At 49.6% G+C, this 14934-nt stretch overlaps 1 protein-coding gene across 12 annotated transcripts in view; it reads right to left on the bottom strand.

Moving 5' to 3' along the window:
* The window catches only part of PPP6R2 (protein phosphatase 6 regulatory subunit 2), an 86318-nt gene extending 71384 nt beyond the window's left edge, over positions 1-14934 (bottom strand). For 11 of the 12 annotated variants that reach the window (XM_047743409.1, XM_047743410.1, XM_047743408.1 and 8 more), the window contains exon 1: positions 14700-14933. The gene's annotated coding sequence lies outside the window, so the exon portion shown is untranslated. Of the gene's footprint in view, positions 1-14699 lie in introns of all 12 variants that reach the window. The other variant, XM_047743420.1, reaches the window with a different exon arrangement.

Here is a 14934-nt window from a genome sequence, read left to right as displayed (position 1 = left end):
AAGAGCTGTCTTACAGCGGCAACAGGGAGGGGCCCAGTCTCCAGATTTCCAGTTCTTTGGCCTGTCCTAGCGCAAGGGCTGTGGTGCAAAGGGCCACGGGGTGGGAAGGTGTTAAGGGGAAGGAAGCAGCCGGCCAGAGAGGAGAGCAAGTGGAGCAAAGCCTGCAGCAGGAGCACGAGGCCAGCCCTGGGAGCCGAGCAGACCCATGGCAGCCACCTACACCCCTGCAGGAACACAGGGCAAGGGGACACATGTGCCAGTATCTAAAAGAAAAGCAAGAAACCCAAATTTTCTTAAATCTCCAAATCTTCAAATGTTAACTAATTTAAATTTTTTTTATTTTTACTTTTTTAAATATAAGGCAGAGGCTTAACCCACTGAGCCACCCAAGCGCCCCCTAATTTAAATTTTTAATCCCATGTGGGCCAAGACTATGAAGAGTAAGGGCATCTTCAGGTGACGGTGTCTCTGCTGGAGAGTTGGCCTGCCTCTGTGCCCCCGCTGGCCCCAGCCTGGGAGCTGCGAGGATGAGATGGGACCCAGACGGAGAGAGAGGATCCAGCTCATATCTGGCCTTTCGTGAGAACTCAACAACTCACAGCAAGCCTGACTGGCCCTGCCCCAGCAGCAGCCTGCTTAGGCGGCCACACAACCCTGGGGCTTCAAGCTTCCAGTTTCTCCCTGCCACTGATGGAGCTCAGCTGGTCTCCCACCAAAGTCTCAGAAAGGGCATCCATACAGAGCCCCACCAGACACCTTGAACAAGAGCTCTGTCTGGCCCAAGCAGGTTCTCACCTTCTCCTGGGGTTTCTCAAGAGCTCCCTCCTAGCTGTTGAGTGTGAGGAAGAGAAGACTCAAAGCAAAAGCTGAACACCTCTCTGCTCACTGCTAGTAATCGTGGCTACTCTGCCTGGTTAAGGATAGAGCCCGCTGGTGTTGTCAGCACATATCCTCCTCTTCCCTCCCGGAGACATACACAGAGCCCCAATCAAAGAGCCCATCAGCACGGCAGACCTGAGCCTAGGGGGTAGGGGGAGGCTCTCTGGCATGAAATCCAGCTTCCATCACTGACTAGTCCTACACTCCTGGGCATGTGCCCCGTGTGTGTGTAATGCAAGTAAAAATGTGACTGAGTGACAAGGAGCTGTCATGACTGCCACCACTTGGTCTAGAACAGTGGCCAACACCAGATGCCTAGGGAGAAAAGGAGGCAACTACAGATCTTCCTCCACTCACAGTAAGTGTCCAATACCTCGCATAACGGACCGCACACCATACTCAAGGGGAAAGACGGCGGGACTGTCCATCTCCTGATCGCGGGCTGACTGGGAACTGTGGCCTCGGCCCAGCATCACGAGGGATCGTACCACAGATCGCTAGCACAGAAAAGATCCAGATTCAAAATGCCAAGTACAGTTTCTGCAGAATGCGGACCGCTTTCGCACCCCAGTAAAGCTGAAAAATCAAACGTTGAGCCGTTGTTAAGTTGGGGCCTGCCTCTACAGGGAGCCAGAGACATACCACAGCAAGGCCCGGCCGTGCATCTGTCCCACGACAAATGACACCAGACAGTGCCTGCACCGCATCGGTTCTCGTCACCATACTCCTGGGAGAACCAGGAGGGCGGGCAGGGCATACCCTGGGCTGGGACTCCCGGAAGGACCGAGAAGTGGAGACACGTGTGTAACAAGTGCGTCAAACGGTGGGATAAAGCCCAACAAGCATGGAGCAGGAACTAGGGCGGTAGCCCTAGCGGAGCCCACACTGGAGCACAAGACAGGGAAGCCAAGGAAGCCAGATTGCAGGGGCCCCTCCAGGGGAGAGGGAAGCAGCAGGGCTGCCGACAGCAGGCAGCGGCCCGCCGGACCCAGCCCGCACGGCGAGCGGCAGAGGCCTCGAGCATTTCAGGACCGGCCACGGCCACAGCCACAGGTTAGTAAGTGTCAGCTCAAAGCTGGACCCCCGGCTGGCTGGCAGCGGAGCCCATATTCTCAATCTCCGTGTGACACCAGACTCCGGCCCAGTCAATACAAAAAGAAAAGGAGGTATCAAAGGAGCTACAGAAAGGGTTATGAAGATGCAGGCAGAGGACATGAAGGTCCTAACCAGGACTGAGCCAAGAAAGGGACAGAGGAGGGTCTCATAGGCTTGAGGGGAAACAAGACCCTGAGGAGGGAAGTGCACGTCTTCGACAGGGAGCAGTCGGCAGGTTTCTCCTCGGGGAGCCGAGCCCTCTGGGACCAGCAGTGCCACCGCCGCTAACCGCGCACGGGAAAGGCCAGCTCTATCGTGCCTGAGTTACGTCTCAGGGACAGAAGGGGACAGAAGGGGGCTTCCAGGTGGCAGTTACAGGCGTAGCTGGCATCGTGCTAGTGTCGACAGCAGCCCACAGAGAGGACACCGGGCATCCTCTGCTCGGCCACAAATGGAGAACGCGCAACGCGCAGCCCTGCGGCAGGGAGCCCGGCCTCCGGCAGACCTTGCAGCACTCTGCCCAGACGACGTCCTGCCTTCGGGCCTGAGGACAGAGCCACTGGTTCCCTGTGCCCTGGGGCGTCCTTACTGACGGGGACAAAAATGCAGTCTCCCAGGGCGGACAGCAGTGCTGCCCGGGGCAGAGTTCAGTGCGCGGGAGCAGGGACACGGACGGGGCCGTGTGCGGTAGCGTGCAACGGTTACAAGTGGAGGAAGCGACTGCGTCCTCAGCCCCGCGTCTAGCAGCCTGGCCCGCAGTCAGCTTCTCCACTGACTGCACCAAAGCACGGTGATTAAGCCCAGGGTGTCCGCGTCCCCGGCCAGGCAGCAGACGACGACGGCGCGGATCTGGCAGGGCAGCGCGAACAGCGAGCAAGACCGAGTGCGCAGCGCCGGGTCGTGGCGGGCCGCTGGGTCGCACCCGCCACGACCGCCTCGGGGACCGGGCTGCTGCTGAGCCCGCTCCCAGGAGGAAACCCGGCCCCGGTAGGAGCGCCACTCACTTCCCGGATTTAAAGACTTTATCTCTTTACTTGGGAGAGACAGAAGGCAGGGGCAGTGGGGGAGCGGACTCCCTGCTGAGCAGGCAGCCCGGGACTCCTGTGCACCCTGCAGTGGCCAACGTGGCGGCCCAGCATACAGGGAGAGCGCTCACATCACACACACCAGATCGCCACAACGTCGCTTAAACAGCATCGTTTTGTCTGTCTACTCTACGTCAGTAAAGCTGAAGAAACACAAGCAGAAAGCAGAGGCTGCGAGGAAGAAGAGCCGAGCCGAGACTCTCGCCAGCCGCTGCCGGTCCTGGCAGGAGAGAATCCGGAGTTTCAGTTCAGCCAAATGAGAAAGGTTTTCCATTAAAACCCTAGACAGGCCACACCTTAGAGGAATGAAAACCACGTTCCAGAACCCAAAGGCTAGGTCTTAAAACTTAGGGCCAAAACAAAAGACCCAGCCTACAGGCTGCATGCTTCTGTAGGATCCAGATGATCTCCCAAAACTGTACCAGTCTGCCTGCACAGAACTCAACACTCTCTACAGTAAGATAACCCGAATCAGAGTCTCTAGAATGTCCCAGCCATAATGTTCATCATGTAATTAAAAATTACTAGACATGTGAGGTAGAAAACTGTCAAATGACCATATGTTCGAACTGGCAGATGAGAACTACAAAAACAGCAATTATAAATACATTAAAAGATTTGGGGAAAACATCAGAAGGAGTGAAGAAGAAATGAGTATTACCAGAGAAATGCAAACTTGACAAAAAAAAAAAGAAGAAGAAGAAGAAGTTCTAGGACTGAAAAATACAGTATCTGAAATTAAAATGTTACTGGATGGGGCACCGGGGTGGCTCAGTGGGTGAAGCCTCTGCCTAAAGGTCATGATCTCAGGGTCCTGGGATCGAGCCCCGCATTGGGCTCTCTGCTCAGCGGGAATGCTGCTTCCCCTTCTCTCTCTGCTGCCTCTCTGCCTACTTGTGACCTCTGTCAAATAAATAAATAAAATCTTTAAAGTAATTAATTAATTAAAATAAAATAAAATAAAATGTTATTGGGTGGAATAAACAACACAATGAACACAAAAAAGAAAACAATGACTGTGAAGACAGAATAGAAAACATACAAATGTAAACACAAAAAAAGGAATATTAAAAGGACAAACATATTCAAACCTACAGGAGGAGGTCAGTCTAAAATAATTATCACTGGGGTCCCAAGAGGAGAGGAGAAAGAATATGAGGCAGAAGAAATATCTGAGAGACAACGGCCAAAAAGTTTCTAATTTGACTAAATATACCAACACACAGATCCAAGGAACTACGTAAATACCTAAAAGGAAAAATACAAAAGTACACCTAGTACATTATAGTCAAAATGAAAGAGGAAAAATTCTAATAAAAAGAAAGTGTTTATAATAATAAGTAGGGGCACCTGAGTGGCTCAGTCAGTTAGGTGCCCGGCTCTTGATTTTGGCTCAGGTCACAATTTCAGGGTCGTGGGGCAGAGCCCCACATCGGCTCCACACTCAATGGGAGGGAGGGAGTCTGCTTGAGATTCTCTCTCTCCCTCTCCCTCTGCCCCCCACACCCCACGCATGCACATGCACATGCACACTCTTACTCTAAAAATAAGTAAATAATCGTTAAAAATATTTATTAAGGGGCGCCTGGGTGGCTCAGTGGGTTAAGCCGCTGCCTTTGGCTCAGGTCATGATCCCAGGTCCTGGGTTCGAGCCCCACATCGGGCTCTCTGCTCAGCAGGGAGCCTGCTTCCTCCTCTCTCTCTGCCTGCCTCTCTGCCTGCTTGTGATTTCTCTCTGTCAAATAAATAAATAAAATCTTTAAAAAAAATAAATAAAAATATTTATTAAAATACCTCTAACACAGTAGGAAAAAAGGTTAAGAAGGATACCAGACTTCTCATAAGAAACAACAGATGCTAAGAGACAACAGCACAAATTCTTCAAAGTGCTGAAAAATAGAAAGCTATCAACCCAGAATTCTATATTCAGCAAAAATATCCTTCAAAACCAAAGAATAAAGACCTTCTCAACTTCACTACAGAGAACAGACAGGGTCACCAGAAGGGAGGTGGGTGGGTGGACGGGGAAAACAGAGGATGAGGACTGAAGAGTACACACACCATGACGAAATCAAGTAACACAAAATGATACAAAAACGAAGAGCTTTCCAGACAAAAGCTGAGGGGCTCCGTCGCCAGCACACTCACAGCATAAGAGACGCTGAAGGAAGTGCTTCAGGCTGAAGGAAAATTAGCCCATATAGAAAACTAATCTTCAAAAAGGACAGAACAGCTTCCCAAGTCATCTAAAGGGCTGGTATTACCAAAACCAATGAGATCATGTGAAAAGAAAGTCCTAGCTCTCTTACGAATATGCATAAAGAAAACCTCAACAAAATACTAGCCAACCAAATCCAGCCACATATAAAAAGCATTACACACCACACCAAGGGAACTTATCCTAAGACTGAAAAATTACTTTAATACCTGAAAATCACTTAATACAGCACACCATACGGATAGGACAAAGGACAGAAATCAAATAATCTCAACAGACGCAGGAACGACATTTGACAAAATCCAACACCCTTTCATAATTAAAAAAGGAAAACCAATCCACAAAATAGGACCAGAAAGCAACATCCTCAACCCCCGAAGGCCCACTATCACCACTTCCATTCAACACTGTATTAGAGGTTCCAGCCAGTACAATAAAGCAAGAAAAGGAAATAAAAAGCATTAGAACTGGAAAAGAAAGTAAAACTGTCTTCCTTCAAGATGATATGATTATATAGGAAGAAAAATCTGAAGGAATATATAAACCCAGTATGAAAACTGAGAAATGAATTGAGCAAAGTTGCAGGATACATAAATCAGCAAATAACTTTGTTAACAGCAAATAACTTTAAAAAGTAGAAAATGGGGGGTGACTGGGTGACTAACCTAGTCAGTTGATTGTCTGCCTTTGGCTCAGGTCATGATCACAGGTCCTGGGATCGCCCCGTGTCGGGCTCCCTGCTCAGCATGAAGTCTGCTTCTCCCTCTCCCTTTGCCCCTCCCTCTCCCATACTCTCTTTCTCTCTCAAATAAGTAAAAAAAAAAAAAAAAAAAAAAAAAAAATTTAAGTAAACGATAGAAAATGGGGCACCTGGCTGGCTCAGTCAATGGAGCTTGTGACTCTTGATCTCAGGACTGTGGATCTGAGCCCCATGCTGGGTGTAGAGATTATTTAAAAATAAACAAATAAAATACTCTAAATAAATGTTTTAAATAACCAAAAATATCAAATACCTACAAATATACTGAATGAAAAAAGTGTATCTGTAAAATACTGCTGAGAAAAATGCAAGGAGATTTACATAAATGGAAATATACCATCTGTACAAATCAGAAGACTATGTTAATACTTCAATTCTAACACTGATGTACAGAATCAACATAATCCCAACCAAGCTTCTAACAAAAACTTCTGTACCTATTGGAGAGCTTATTCGAAAGCTGGCAATACAATTTTGTAGAAGAATAAAGGTGAGGACTTACACTACCTCATCTCAAGACTTACTATTAAATTACAGTAATTAAGACAGTGTGATGTTGGCACAGGATAGAAAAATACACCAATAAAATGTAACAAAAAGCCCAGAAATAAGCCTGCACACATATGTTTAATTTATAACAAAGGTTCCCCAAAAAAGCTCGGATGATTTTGTAAACCATACGGGGGGTGAGGGAGTTACCCTGATTTCACCTCACATTGAAAAATAATGAGGGGCGCCTGGGTGGCTCAGTGGGTGAAGCCTCTGCCTTCAGCTCGGGTCACGATCTCAGGGTCCTAGGATCAAGCCCCGCATCGGGCTCTCTGCTCAGCGGGGAGCCTGCTTCCCCCTCTCTCTCTGCCTCTCTGCCTGCTTGTGATCTCTGTCTCTCTGTCAAATAAATAAATAAAATCTTTTAAAAAATAATAGTAATAATGAAAGATGGATCATTCAGAAAGATCAGTATTTGCTTGGAGATGGAAAGCCAGGAAAGGGTGGGACTGAGGGCTCCCAAAATGGTATGAGGAAATGTGGGGCATGGTAGACATGTTCACTACACTGTGGTGATGATTTCACAGGTGTATACAGATGTCAAAACTTACCAAATTACAGGTTAAACATGTGTGGTTTATTGTATAGCAACTGAATCTCAATAAAGATGTTAAAAAGAAAAAGGTAAATCAAATCAAAATACAAAACCACCCACTATACAACTTTTACAGGAGTGTCTGACTGGTTCAGTCAGTGGAATGTGTGACTCTTGATCTGGGGGTTGCAAATTCAAGCCCCATGTTGGGTGTAGAAATTACTTAAAAATAAAATCTTAAAAAAAAATTTTTTTACCAAAAAAATTAAAAAGGGGGAGGTGCCTGGGCAGCACAGTTAGTTAAGTGTCCGACTTTTAGTGTCAGCTCAGGTCCTGATCTCAGGGTTGTGAGACGGAGCCCCGTACCAGGCTCTGTGCTCAGCGCTGAGTCCGCTTGGGACTCTTTCTCCCTCTTCCTGCTCCTCCCGCTTGTGTGCTTGCGCTCTCTCTCTCCCAAATACATAAGTTTTTTTAAAAAGAAAAAGAGGGGCGCCTGGATGGCTCAGTTGTTTAAGTGTCTGCCTTCACCTCAGGTTGATCGAGCCCCATGTCAGGTTCTCTGCTTCTCCCTCTACCTGCAGCTCCCCCTGCGTGAGTGCTCGCACTCTCAAATAAATAAAACCTTAACAAGAAAAAGAGTGTTTTCACAGCACTGGTACACGTAAAACTGTTAGGACACATAATAAAAATAAAAAAAAAAAAAAACACTGACAGGACACCTGGCTAGCTCAGCTAGAGAAACACGCAATTCTCAATCTCGGAGTTGTATCTGAGCCCCCCACTGGGTGTAGAGATTATTAAAAAAATAATCAGAGGTGCCTGGGTGGCTCAATCATTAAGCATCTGCTTTTGGCTCAGATCACAATCCCAGGGTCCTGGGATCGACGCCCACATCGGGCTCCCCGCTCAGTGGGAAGCCTGCTTCTCCTTCTCCCACTCCCCTCTGCCTGGATTCCCTCTCTCACTGTCTGTCAAATAAATAAAATCTTTTTTTTTTTTAATTTTATTTATTTATCTGACAGAGATCACAAGTAGGCAGAGAGGCAGGCAGAGGGAGGGGGGAAAGCAGGCTCCCCGTGGAGCAGAGAGCCCGATGCAGGGCTCGATCCCAGGACCCTGGGACCACGACCCGAGCAAAAGGCAGAGGCTTTAACTCACTGAGCCACCCAGGCGACCCAAAATAAATCAAATCTTTTTTTTTTTTTAAGATTTTATTTAGTTATTTATTTATTTATTTGACAGACAAACAGACAGACAGACAGGCTTTAACCCACTGAGCCACCCAGGCGCCCCTAAAATCTTTAATAATAAATTTTTAAAATATATATATTGATGAGTTTTTTTACTTCACCCAACTTAAAATTTTCTGTTCATCAAAAGACACCATTAAGAGGACACCTGGGTGGGGTGCTTGGGTGGCTCAGTAGGTTAAACCCTCTGCCTTCGGCTCAGGTCATGATCCCAGGGCTCTACCATCGAGCCCCGCATCGGGCTCTCTGCTCAGCAGGGAGCCTATTCCCCTCCCGGCTGCTTCCCTCTCTGCCTGCTTGTGATCTCTCTCTGTCAAATAAACAAATAAAATCTCTTAAAAAAACCCAGAGAAGCGATACCTGGATGGTTCAGTCAGTACAGCATATGACCCTTGATCTTGGGATCATGAATTCAAGCCCCACGTTGTATGCAGAGATTGCTTTTTTTTTTTAAAGATTTTATTCATTTATTTGACAGAGAGACAGAGATCACAAGCAGGCAGAGAGGCAGAGAGAGAGGGTGAAGCAGGCTCCCCGCTGAGCAGAGAGCCCGATGTGGGGCTCGACCCCAGGACCCTGGGATCATGACCTGAGCTGAAGGCAGGGGCTCAACCCACTGAGCCACCCAGGCACCCCATATGCAGAGATTACTTTTTAAGAAGTAAATAAAATCAGGACACCTGGGCAGCTCATTTGGTTAAGTGTCTGCCTTTGGCTTGGTTCTGATTCCACAGTCCTGGGTCAAGCCCCACATCAGGCTCTCTGCTCAGCAGGGAGACTGCTTCGCCCTCTGCCCCCAACCCCCAACTCATACTTGCGTTCTCTCCGAAATAAATAAAATCTTGGAAAAAAAAAAAAAAAAAAGTAAATAAAATTAAAAAGAAAAATAGGCAAACCATAAAATATTTAAAAATTTACTCCTTACACAGAAACACACACACACACACAATCATAAAGGACTCGTAATCAGCACATATATATTTTAACTCCTAAATGAACAATAAACAATTTGGAGCATCTGGGTGGCTGTCTGTCGGCCCTTGGGACTCCTGGGTTTCAGCTTGGGTCTCAGGGTCACAGGATCAGCCCACAACGGACTCCGCAGTCAGAACAAGTCTGCTTAAGGCTCTCTCACTCCCTCTCCCTCTGCTCCTCCCCGCCCCCCAGCATGCTCTCTAAATAAATAAAAATCTTTAAAACACAAACAATCCAATCAAGGGTGGATTAAAAACCTGATACTTCACAAGAAAAACATAAGGGGCCAATTAGCATATAAAACGTTGTCCACCAAGGGGCACCTGGGTAGCTCAGCAATTAAGCATCTGCCTCTTGATTTCTGCTCAGGTCAGCTCAGGTCACGATCTTGAGGTCATGAGCTCAAGCCCCATGTCAGGCTCAGGCTCAGTTCGGAGTCTGCTTGGCCCTCTCCCTCCTTCTCTGCCCGTCCCTCCAATGCACTTGGGAAGCATGCACACGTTCTCTTACTTTCTAAAATAAAATAAAATCTTTAAAAAGCGTTCACCAAAAATAAAACAAACAGGGGCACCTGGGTGGCTCAGTGGGTTAAAGCCTCTGCCTTCGGCTCGGGTCATGATCCCAGGGTCCCGGGATCAGGAGCCCCACATCGGGCTCCCTGCTCAGCGGGGAGCCTGCTTCCTCCTCTCTCTCTGCCTGTCTCTCTGCCTGCTTGGGATCTCTGTCTGTCAAATAAATAAAATCTTTAAAAAAATAAAAAATAAAAAATAAAAATAAAACAGTTGTTCACTGTCATTCATCAGAAAAATGCAAATTAAACCACAATGAGATATCACTATCACCTGAATAACTAAAATTAAAAAGACTGACAATACCTAGGGCTGGTGTGGGTATGGACAAACTGGAACTCTCATACAGTACTGGTGGGAATGTAAAGTGGTACCAGTTTGGAAAATGGTTTGGCAGTTTCTAAAAAAGTTAAACATATATCTCTACTATGAACCAGCAATTCCACTCCTAAATATCTACCCAAAAGAAATACCACATATCCACAAGATTTGCATAAGAATCTTGACTTTAGTCGTAACATCCAAACAAGTGACAGCAACCCAATATCAATACAAAAAGAAATAAATTATATTTTCATGCAAATTAATACTACTCCAAAAGCAAAAAATACAGATACAAGCATTTTTTTTAAAGATGTCGTTTATTTATTTGAGAGAGCATACCAGCAGGGGGAAGGGCAAAGGGAGAGGGATAAGCAGATTTCCCACTAAGGGGGGAACCTGATGTGGGGCTCGACCCCAGGATCCCGAGACCATGACCTGAAGGGAGATGCCTAACCGACTGAGCCACCAGACACAAGCATTTAAATCAATAAACCTCAAGGGGCACCTGACTAGCTCAGTCAGTGGAGTGTGGAACTCTTCATCACAGACTCAATCTCTGTTGGACACAGAGATTCCTTAAAAAGTAAGAGGCAAGGGCGCCTGGGTGGCTCAGTGGGTTGAGCCGCCGCCTTCGGCTCAGGTCATGATCTCAGGGTCCTGGGATCGAGTCCCACATCAGGCTCTCTGCTCAGCAGGGAGCCTGCTTCCCTCTCTCTCTCTGCCTGCCTCTCTGCCTGCTTGTGATCTCTGTCTGTCAAATAAATAAATAAAATCTTTAAAAAAAAAAAAAAAGTAAGAGGCAAGTAAATAAATATATAAATAAATAAATCTCAAGAGCATTACACTGGGCAAAAGACAAGACACAAAAGAGCATACACTTTATGATTTCATTTATATGAAGTCGAAGGACCTGCAAAATTAATCTGTAATGACAGAAATCGAACAATGGTTGCCTGATTTGGAGGTTGGTTGCAGTAACTCAAGGGACACAAGGAAACTTTTAGGAATGACAGAAATGTTCTATATCTTGACATGAGTGATGGAGACACTGGTGTATACCTTTGTCAAAATTCAGCAAACAGGGGCGCCTGGGTGGCTCAGTGGGTTAAGCCGCTGCCTTCGGCTTAGGTCATGATCCCAGGGTCCTGGGATCGAGCCCTGCATCGGGCTCTCTGCTCCACAGGGAGTCTGCCTCCCCCTCTCTCTCTACCTGCCTCTCTGCCTACTTGTGATCTCTGTCAAATAAATAAATAAATAAAAATCTTTAAAAAAAAAAATTCAGCAAACATATTTAAGATCTGCACATTTCACTGGGTGTAAAATATTCTTCAATAATTTTTAGTGGAGGGGCGCCTGGGTGGCTCAGTGGATTAAAGCCTCTGCCTTCGGCTCAGGTCATGATCCCAGGGTCCTGGGATCAAGCCCCGCATCGGGCTCTCTGCTCAGCAGGGAGCCTGCTTCCTCCTCTCTCTCTCTCTGCCTGCCTCTCTGCCTACTTGTGATCTCTGTCTGTCAAATAAAATAAATAAAATCTTTAAAAATAATAATAATAATAATTTTTAGTGGAGTATTTTTTTTAAGATTTTATTTATTTGAGAGAGAGCAGAAAGAGAGAGCACAAGCCGTGGGGGCAGGCAGAGGGAGGAGAAGCAGACCCCTGATGAGCAGGAAGCCCAACTCAGGGCTCAATCCCAAAACCTGGGATCACGGCCTGAGCGGAAGGCAGGTGCTTAACTGACTGAGCCACCCGGGAACCTTGTATTAATTTTAAAGAAATGAAAGGCTAAAGAAATAAAAGACGCTGTGTGTTAAGATATTGCTCTACCCAGATTTGACAGGATTCCCAAAAAGTGAATGGCTGAGGATGCTTAGGAATGGGGTGCGAATGAGACTGGCTTCACGACGCCTGCTTGGAATCGCCCGACTTTCACTCGGAGCTCAGACTTCCCCAGGAGGCACCCACAGGAGGCGAGAGTGAAAGGCACAAGCTCTAGAGTGTGACCAGCTGAGCTGAGTCCTGGGTCTCCCATGGATTTACTGTGATCTTGGACACTTTCCTTAACTTGTGCCTCAGCGTCTTCACATAAATAGGAATAGGAACATCAGCAGTAACTGTGTCGTTAAGTGGTTTTAACCCACCGAGCCACCCAGGCGCCCCCCCCCTTTTTAAAGATTTTTTACTTATTTATTTGACAGGCAGATCACAAGTAGGCAGCGTCATTAAGGTGTTTTAAGAAGTAAATGTTTAGGAAATGGACAGAAGGGGACGGGGAAAAATGTAAATGCTTACTGGTTTAGATGTCAAAATACGAAATTTAGATCTGCTTTTCACTCTCTGGTTCATAGAAAATTCTGCACAAGTCATGTACCCCCTTTCGTCAAAATGTCTGTTACATCTCACAAGGGTATAAGCATAGAAAAAGGTAAAGCACTTTGTTTAAAAAAAGAATTCAGTAAGATGATGTATGTGATGCACTTTAAAAAGGGCCTGCGCTTCTTTTTCTAAATAAAGCTTTATTGGAACACACACATGTGCACACAGAAATCCTGGGTACGTCATCAGCTACCATTCTAATGCAAAAACTTCGAACACGGGTTTTGAAAGTTAGCCTTTTTGGGACGCCTGAGTGGCTCAGTTGGTTAAGCAGCTGCCTTCGGCTCAGGTCATGATCCCGGCGTCCTGGGATCGAGTCCCACATCGGGCTCCTTGCTTGGCAGGGAGCCTGCTTCTCCCTCTGCCTCTGCCTGCCACTCTGTCTGCCTGTGCTCACTCTCGCTTCTCTCTCTATGACAAATAAATAAATAAAATCTTTAAAAAAAAAAAAAAAAAAAAAGAAAGTTAGCCTTTTTCCTTAACCGAAAGGAAAAGGAAGGGGAGGAGCTTTCGTCAGCCGTCGGAGATGTGACACCTGTTTTCTCATCTGTAAGATGGGTGGTAACCGTCCCATACCCCGGAGGTCCCGCGAGCACCAAGGCACTCATACAAAGCATTCCCAGCGGCAGCACACAATAAAGGCCAGATGTTGCGCTGTGCCCTGACCTAGACTTTAAACACTACCGCGTGCTGCGGTCCTGTTTACCCGCACCCCGAGCTCTCCCGGGGGCTTCAGATTCTCCTGCCCAGACGGCTTCCTGCTTGACCCTTGCATGTGTCCGAGTCTCCCGCCTCTCCGAGCCAAAGGAAAACCTCACTTTCCACCTCCAACCCAGAATGACACCCTGCTCCTGCCAGCACCCCACCCTGCTTCCCCAGCTCAGTAAACGGTGCCACAGTGCACCCATCTGTGCCACCAAGAAGCCCAGACAGCACCCTGAGCCCTCCCCACCACACCCGCTTCCAAGCCGTCTGCACGGGCCGCCACTCTGCCTGCAAACATCTAAGCTGACCGGCAAGGTCTGAACACAACCGCGCCACCCAACACCCCGCCTCTCCCTCCCTCCGCGGCAAGGCCAAGAGCCCACCCTGGCCACGCGCTCGGATCATCTGGGCTCCTGGAGAAGCTCCACCACCCGGCCACTGCACCTGCGGTCCTCCCGGCCTGGGAGGCCCTGCCCGCCCCCCAGCTCTTCTCACCGCTCGGAGCCTGGCTGACAGGAGTCAGAAAGGCCCAAATGCAAGAGGAGCTAGAAAGCAAGGAACGTGGGGAACAGTAAGAGCTGAGTGTCGGGCAGGCCACAGGAGCAGGTGACAGCGGGCCGAGAAGGCCACAGGGACAAGGCCGGTGGGCAGAGTGACAGGGGCAGGGCTGCAGGGAAGGCAGGGACCGCTGGGGAGTGACGGAGCGGGGGAGCTGGGGTGACAGCGGCAGGCTCAGAACAGGCAGTAACAAGGGGGTGGACAACGCCAAGCGGCAGGCGGGGGGTGCGGGAGGCGACCGCGACAGGTCAGGGCCTGTGAGGCGCACGAGGGAAGGCAGCGCTGATGGGGCCGGAGGAAGACACGGGGCAGGCCGGGGAAGGGAAGCTGCGCGCGCCAGACAGAGGGGCGCATCAGAGAGCGGCCGGGCAGGGACGAGCGTGGACACGGGGGAGGGAGAGTCCCGCCGCAACAGGTAGAGAGGGGAGCGCCGGCGGGTGCGGAGCGCGGCCCAGTGGTCAGGGTCCCTCCCGGGCGGGAGAAGGGCGGGAGCCGTGCGGAGGCCCGGGCCGTGGCAGGTGAGGAGGGCACTTGGGGGTCAGGGCCGGGAGGGCACCCCCGCCCGAGGCGGAGGCGGACACTGCCTCGGGGACGGGGAGGAGCTGGCCGGAGGGAGGGGGCCGGAGGGGGGACACCGTGCGGGGACACTGACGAGGGGCACCGCTGAGGGGGCAGTGTGGTGGAGGACACCGACGGGGGGAACAGGGACGGGGCGGGCAGACACGGGCGCACCCACAGCGGGGCGGTCACGACGGGGCAGCGACGGGCGCGGCCGGAGCGGAGGGCCCGGCTGGGAAGAACCGCGGCGGGCGGCCGCACTCACCTGCCCCGCGGGCCGGGCGTCGCGGCGGCTCCTCGGAGGCCCGGGTGGAGGCCAGGGCGCGGGCGGAGGCGAAGCCCGGGCGACCTGGGGCTAGCCGCACGCACATGGGCCCGGCAGGGCGCGGCGCCCACGGACACGGCGCCCACGGACACGGCGCGGGCCCGCCGGCGGCTCGGGACCGGCTCGGGCCGCGGGCGGCGCTGGGGTCGCTCCAAAATGGCGGCGGCAGCGGGAG

The sequence above is a fragment of the Lutra lutra genome, chromosome 8 (genome assembly GCF_902655055.1).
Source record: "Lutra lutra chromosome 8, mLutLut1.2, whole genome shotgun sequence".
NCBI classification, from domain to species: domain Eukaryota; kingdom Metazoa; phylum Chordata; class Mammalia; order Carnivora; family Mustelidae; genus Lutra; species Lutra lutra.
This window is presented reverse-complemented; position numbering and strand designations above follow the sequence as displayed.